General features: G+C 44.3%; 1 pseudogene; it reads left to right on the top strand.

Annotated features, from left to right (window-relative positions):
* The first annotated feature begins 4,837 nt into the window (after nucleotides 1–4,837).
* Nucleotides 4,838–5,204, top strand: LOC108315359 (annotated as a pseudogene).
* The last annotated feature ends 2,048 nt before the right edge of the window (nucleotides 5,205–7,252 follow it).

Raw genomic sequence — 7,252 nt, 5'->3', positions numbered from 1 at the left:
ATATATATATATATATATATTTTGTAGAGATAGGATCTTGCTATGTTGCTCAGGCTAGGTCTGAACTCCTGGGCTCAAGTGAACCTCCTGCTTCAGCTTGCCAAAGTATTGGTATTATAGGTGTGAGCCACTGCACCTGGCCAAAATGTTCTTTAAATGTCAGTTAGGCCTATTTGATCTAATGTACAGTTTAATTCTGATATTTCTTTGTTCATTTCCTGTCTGGATTATCTGTCCATTACTGAGAATGGGATGTTGAAGTCCCCTGCTATTTTTGTATTGAAGTCTATATGTCCCTTCAGATCTATTAATGTTTGCTTTATATTCCTGGGGGAGCTCCATTGGTGGGTGCATAGACATTTATAATTGTTTTTTTTTTTTTCAAGGCAGAGTGCACTCCAGCCTGGGCAACAAGAGTGAAACTCTATCTCAAAACAAAACAAAAATAGCTCCAAGTACCAGCATACCAAGGCCACTGGCAGTGGTGGCCGTACTGTGGGTGTGTCCAAGAAATGTCTGTAGGCCTTGTCTGTTAATAAATAGTATTATACCACCCCCCAAAAAAATAGCTACAAGAGAATAACTTAAATGTTTCTAGCATAAGAAAAAGACAAATATCCAAGGTGATGGATAACCCAATTATACTGATTTGATTTTTACAAATATGTAAATGTATTAAATTATCACATGTACTCCCCCAAAAATGTACATATATTCTGTGTCAGTAAAAAGTAAAATAATTTGCTGAGCATGGTGGCTCACACCTGTAATCCCAGCACTTTGGGAGGCTGAGGTGGGTGGATCACCTGAGGTCCGGAGTTCGAGACCAGCCTGGCTGACATGGTGAAATCCTGTCTGTACTCAAAATATGAGAAAAAAAAAAAATTAGTTGGGTGTGGTGGTGGGCACCTAAGTCCCAGCTACTCGGGAGGCTGAGGCAGGGGAACTGCTTGAACCCCGGAGGCAGAGGTTGCAGTGAGCCAAGATTGCGCCACTGCATTCCAGCCTGGGCAACAGAGTGAGACTCCATCTCAAAAAATTAACTAATTAATTAAATTAAATAATTTTTAAAAGAAACCAAGAATTCCAAAACCTAAAGCTGAATTTCCTGCACTCACATATGTATGATCACTGTAGTTAACCAACAAGCTTCTACTGTCTGCCTACTCCTCTTCATGCAGCTGCAAAACAGGGATTTGGGTAAATCACCACTATTTGCTATAATGATCATCACCATCTGCTGTGGCCTCAAGTTATCTGTTTTTTCGCTCTTGTTGTCCAGGCTGGAGTGGAGTGGTGCGATCTCGGTTCACTGCAACTTCCACCTCACAGGTTCTAGCGACTCTCCTTCCTCAGCCTCCCAAGTAGCTGGGATTACAGGCGTGTGCTACCATGCCCAGCTAATTTTGTATTTTTAGTAGGGATAGGGTTTCTCCATGTTGGTCAGGCTGGTCTGAACTCCCGACCTCAGGTGGTCGGACCGCCATGGCCTCCCAAAGTGCTGGGATTACAGGTGTGAGCAACCACACCCGGCCTTTTTTATTTTTTTTTTAAGAGAAAGGGTAACTTCAAACTATAGGGCTTAAGTGATCCTCCCACCTCAGCCTCTGGTGTAGCTGGGACTACAGGAGCACACCACCACACCTGGCTATTTTTTTTTTAATTTTTTTGTTTTTGTTTTTGTGTTTTTGTTTGTTTGTTTGTTTGTTTTTTGAGACGGAGTTTCACTCACGTTACCCAGGCTGGAGTGCAATGGCGCCATCTCGGCTCACCGCAACCTCCGCCTCCCGGGTTCAGGCAATTCTCCTGCCTCAGCCTCCTGAGTAGCTGGGATTACAGGCATGGGCCACCATGCCCAGCTAATTTTTTGTAGTTTTCAGTAGAGACGGGGTTTCACCATGTTGACCAGGATGGTCTCGATCTCTTGACCTCGTGATCCACCCGCCTCGGCCTCCCAAAGTGCTGGGATTATAGGCTTGAGCCACCGCGCCCGGCCTTGTTTTTGTTTTTTTTGAGACAAAGTCTCAATAGAGTGCAATGATGCAATCTCAGCTCACTGCAACCTCTGCCTCCCAGACTCAAGCAATCCTCCCACCATAGCCTACTAAGTAGCTGAGACTCAGCTATGCATCACTACATCTGGCTAGTTTTGGGGGTTTTTGTAAAGATGGGGTTTCGTCATGTTGCCCAGGCTGGTCTCGAACACCTGGGCTCAAGTGTTTTCTTAAATTTTTTGTAGAGATGGGATCTTACCACGTTGCCCAGGCTGGTCTCAAATTCCCAGCCTTGAGCAATCCTCCCACCTGTATCTCCCAAAGTGCTAGGATGACAGGAATGGGCCACTGTGCCCAGCCTTAGTTTATGTATAAATATAAATCATTGCTATGAGATAAAACGAAGCACTAGTATGGTATTTAGAAATGCTCAGGTTTTTTCTTCATATCTGATATGCTGAACAACTCTGGCCTTGACCCTCAGCCTCACCAAGCCCCCAGCTTCTCTTCTTGCTGTAGAGCAAGGCTGCATTGCTTTCAGAGTCTCCTGAGTTCTAACCGCACATCCCACCTACACTTGCACAGGAGTTAATACTTAGATCAAGTTGTAGCAAATAAGTCTTTATTTTGCTTAAGACTAAGATAACAAAATAAGCAGTTCCCCAGCAGAAAGTAACCTGGAAGCTTGTTACATTTTGAGCATCTTGCTCATGCCACTGCCCAGGGCTCAGAGATATAGGTTCCAAGACCACTAGCTTGAGATCAGCCTTCTTCCCTCATCCTCTGCTCCCTGGACCTAGTCATTAACAGCACACAAGCATGTGCACATCAGTATGAAGCAGGGCACCTCATTGTCTACCTAGATCTAGTATAGCCCCGATGGTTGGCCAGGGGGTTGACAGTATTGTCCACTTCCCCTTTACCAGTCCATCCCACCCCAGGGAAAATTCACGTTCTTTTCTCAAATCCATTGGGTGAAGAGGAAGGTCCAACCCCTTAGCCTGACCCCCAAGACCACCTGTTTCCAACAGCAAGCTGCTCCCTTTGCAGCCATCATAAGAAGCAAACAGGCTTAGGAGGGAGGAGGGGTACCAAAGATGCTAGACTTTGGGGGCCATGAATCTCACAAAGCTATTGTTCTCTCCCCAGATGGAAAAAAAGGAGATGCATACCCTATTTGCCCAATTTCAGAGGGTTCACAGTCCCTAAGGCCTGTCCTTGGGTCTCTCAGTTCATGGATCTTAGGTTAAAAATCCCCATGCCATAGTGAACCCAGTCCCGCAAAGATGTGTAGAGAAACAAAGCAAAACCAAGTTATACATCCTGGGTGGTATCTGTCAAGCAGGTTCCCTTTTCAACAAGCCAAACCTGGGAGCAGTGAGAGGAGGGGACAGTCAGACAAGGAAGGCCAGCCATGAAAATCATTCTGGAATCATGATCTGATTAGCAGAGGGGAGCTGTGAAACCAACCAGCAGTGGCCAGACAGAGGAAATGCAGTGTCTGGCAGCTGGCCATCTTCACTCTTTCCAATCAGCAGCAGCTCTGGCCCCATCCTGACCCCTGGTGGCTGCTGGTGAGATGAGGAGAAAAATCTTTTCAAGTTCCTCCCTGCTCTAAGGGTAGGGGGCAGCTTGTGGGATCCAGTGCAGATGAAAAGCCCTATCCTCCCACCTCCACTGCTATAAGCCTCAGCTGGGGTCCCCAGGAGCTGCCAGCATATTTAGAGCACCTTCAGGAGGATTTGCTCCACTGAAGTCATCAGATGCCTTCTTGATATAAGCCCAGCAATCAATCAAACAAGTGTATACTGTATAAAGCACTTTTCGGCTCACCCCTGTAATCCCAGCACTTTGGGAGGCTGAGGGGGGTGTATCGCCTGAGGTCAGGATTTCGAGGCCAGCCTGGCCAACATGGTGAAACCCTGTCTCTACTAAATATACAAAAAATAGCCAGGCATGGTGGCGTGCGCCTGTAATCCCAGCAACTTGGGACACTGAGGCAGAGAGAATCACTTGAACCTGGGAGGCAGAGGTTGTAGTGAGCCAAGATCGTGCCATTACACTCCAGCCTGGGTGACAGAGTGAGACTCTGTCTCAAAAAACAAAACAAAAAAAAGCACTTTTCACCTATCAAGTTGGCAAAAATGTGTGTGTGTGTGTATGTGTGTGTATCTGTGTATGTGTGTGTTACAACTAAAGATCAATGCAAATCAAGGTGCAATAAGACCAGTACTCTCATGAGCAATTGGTGAGAGTATAAATGTGTACAACCTTTCTACCAGTAATGCTGGTAAAATAAAGCGAAAATCTTTCAGTGTTTCTATCCTGTGACCCTATGTTAAGAATCCAGCCTGAAGAAATCAATAGATTGATATAACATGATACCTGGAATTTGAAATAAATGAGGGAGGAGAAAACAAGATTGACCAAAAGAGAGAATTACTGCAGCTGGGTAATAGGCACGTGGGAGGTTCTTTATTCTATTTTGTTTACTTTGGTATATGTTTGAAATTTTCCATGATAAAGCTTTTTTTAATAAAACTTTTTAAAGAAAGTATCAGAGGCTGGACATGGTGGCTTACACCTGTAATCCCAGCACTTTGGGAAGTCAAGGCAGGAGGATTGCTTGAGCTCAGGAGTTCAAGGCCAGCCTGGGCAACATGGCAAAACCCTGTCTCTACAAAAAAATATATATTAAAAAAATTATCCAGGCATCGTGGTGCACACCTGTGGTCCCAGCTACTTGATCCCAGGAGGCTGAGGCTGCAGTGAGCTATAATCATGACACTGCACTCCAACCTGGGTGACAAAGCAAGAGCCCTCAAAAAAAAAAGAAAGCTCTCTCCGGTGCATACCTTCAAGATGACAAAGAAAAAAAGGAACAACAGTCATGCCACAAAGGGCCGTGGCCACATGCAGCCTATTCGGTGCACTAACTGTGCCTGATGCGTACCCAAGGACAAGGCCACTAAGAAATTTGTCATTCGAAACATAGTGGAGGCCACAGCAGTCAAGGACATTTCTGAATCGAGCATCTTCGATGTGTATGTACTTCCCAAGCTCTATGTGAAGCTGCATTACTGTGTGAGTTGTGCAATTCACAGCAAAGTAGTCAGGAATCGATCTCATGAAGCCCAAAAGGACAGAACACCCCTACCCCGATTTAAGCCAGCGGGTGCTGCCCCATGACCTCCACCAAAATCCATGTAGGGAGCTGAATCCTTAAAAGACTGAAGATGACTATTCGCTGGAGAAAAATAAAGTGGAAATTGTACTGAAAAAAAAAAAAAGAAACCATCAGAGATACAAAGATTTGTGTACAAACATGTTAATTTTTAATAGCAAAAAAGTACAAACAGTGTAAAAGTGCTATGCTAGAATAAACAAATGATTGTGCATCCAAACATTGGAATATTATACAGCCATTTAAAAATCAAGGATGTTTTAATGACATGGAAAATGCTTACAATGTGCCTGGGTGCAGTGGCTCACACCTGTAATCCCAGCACTTTGGGAGGCCGAGGTGGGTGGATCACCTGAGATCAGGAATTTGAGAACAACATGGTGAAACCCTGTCTCTACTAAAAATACAAAGTTAGTCAGGCTTGGTGGTGCCCGCCTATCATCCCAGCTATTCAGGAGGCTAAGGCAGAAGAATCACTTGAACCTGCAAGGAGGAGGTTGCAGTGAGCTGAGGTCACACCATTGCACTCCTGCCTGGGGGACAAAAGCAAGACTATGTCTCAAAAAAAAAAAAAAAATTAGCCAACCATGGTCACGGGAGCCTGTAATCCCTCCTACTTAAGAGGCTGAGGCAGAATTGCTTGAATCTTGGAGGCGAAGGTGGTAGTGGGCCGAGATCGTAACACTGCACTCCAGCCTGAAAGACAGAACGAGATTCCATCTTCAAAAAAAAAAAATGCTTACAGTGAAAAACTAAGTGAATAAGTAGGATACAAAATTGTATATGCAGCATTTAATTAATTATGTTAAAAGTACATAGAAGACTATATAAAAATATACTAAAGCGTTTGTTATACAATGAAACCATGGGTGGTTTTAATTTTTATTCTTGATATTGTGCTGTGTTTTCTGAATTCTACAAGGAGCATGTTTTACTTTTATAAACAACCTTCAAAATCGCATTTGTTAAAGCATACTAACTTGGGAGTCTGATATATATCGAGCTGCAAGGGCTGCCATATATTAGCTGGGCGACATTAAGCAAATTAATTAACTGCTGGGTCCCAGATTTCTCCCCTATAAAATTGGCATATTGCCAATCTATTTCTTGAGCCACCATTTACTGGGCATTTACTATGTGCTGGGTACTATGCCAAGTGGCTTTCCCTCCACAAATTATTATATATACTATGCATACTTACACTTCATATGTGATTGATTTGATCCTCAAAATAAGGCATGGAGTAGGTGATAATATTCCTATTTTAGAGATACACAAACTGCAGCTCAGAAAAGTTAGGTAACATGCTCAGCTTCACCCAAATAGGTAGAGTCAGGATTCAGACATAGATATGACCATCTTTGGAAACCCAGCTCCAGGCCTCTAGCCTGGACTGCTCGCAGTGGGAGTTTTGTTGTGAGGATAGAATGAGGTCATACAGATGGAGTGCCAAGCACAGTACCTGGCTCCAAACTCAGAGCCACTCCATCGAATGTTACTTTTCATTTCTCTGATACCTGAATGTTGGTAAATTGTGGCAAAACAAAACAGTGCACTCTCTGAAAAAAAAAAAAAATGCCCCTGTCCTAAAAGAGGGAGTTGTAGAGCTGGTAGGGATAGACCAGAAAGGGGCTGGAAGGCTAGCTCACTCAGGGAGACATGCGGGGCTGCGACTGTGCATCCCATATGTTCCAGGGTACTTCTGTCAGAGATTTCCTCAGGACTTCATTGGACCCTACGCTTAATTTGCAACTCAGAATACAGTATAATCAGGCCAGGCATGGTGGCTCATGCCTGTAATTGCAGCTAAGGTGGAAGGATCAGGAGGTCAGGAGTTCAAGACCAGCCTGACCAACATGGTGAAACCCTGTCTCTACTAAAAATACAAAAATTAGCTGGGTGTGGTGGCACGCACCTGTAATCTCAGCTACACAGGAGGCTGAGGTGGGAGAATCGCTTGAACCCGGGAGGCAGAGGTTGCAGTGAGCCGAGATCGGGCCATTGCATTCCAGCCTGAGTGACAGAGCAAAACTTTGTCTCAAAAATAAATAAATAAATAAAAGAATACAGTAAA

Source organism: Cebus imitator, unplaced genomic scaffold (genome assembly GCF_001604975.1).
Source record: "Cebus imitator isolate Cc_AM_T3 unplaced genomic scaffold, Cebus_imitator-1.0 Scaffold170, whole genome shotgun sequence".
In the NCBI taxonomy this organism is placed as follows: domain Eukaryota; kingdom Metazoa; phylum Chordata; class Mammalia; order Primates; family Cebidae; genus Cebus; species Cebus imitator.
Note: the sequence above shows the minus strand (reverse complement) of the source record. Positions and strands in the feature narration are given on the sequence as shown.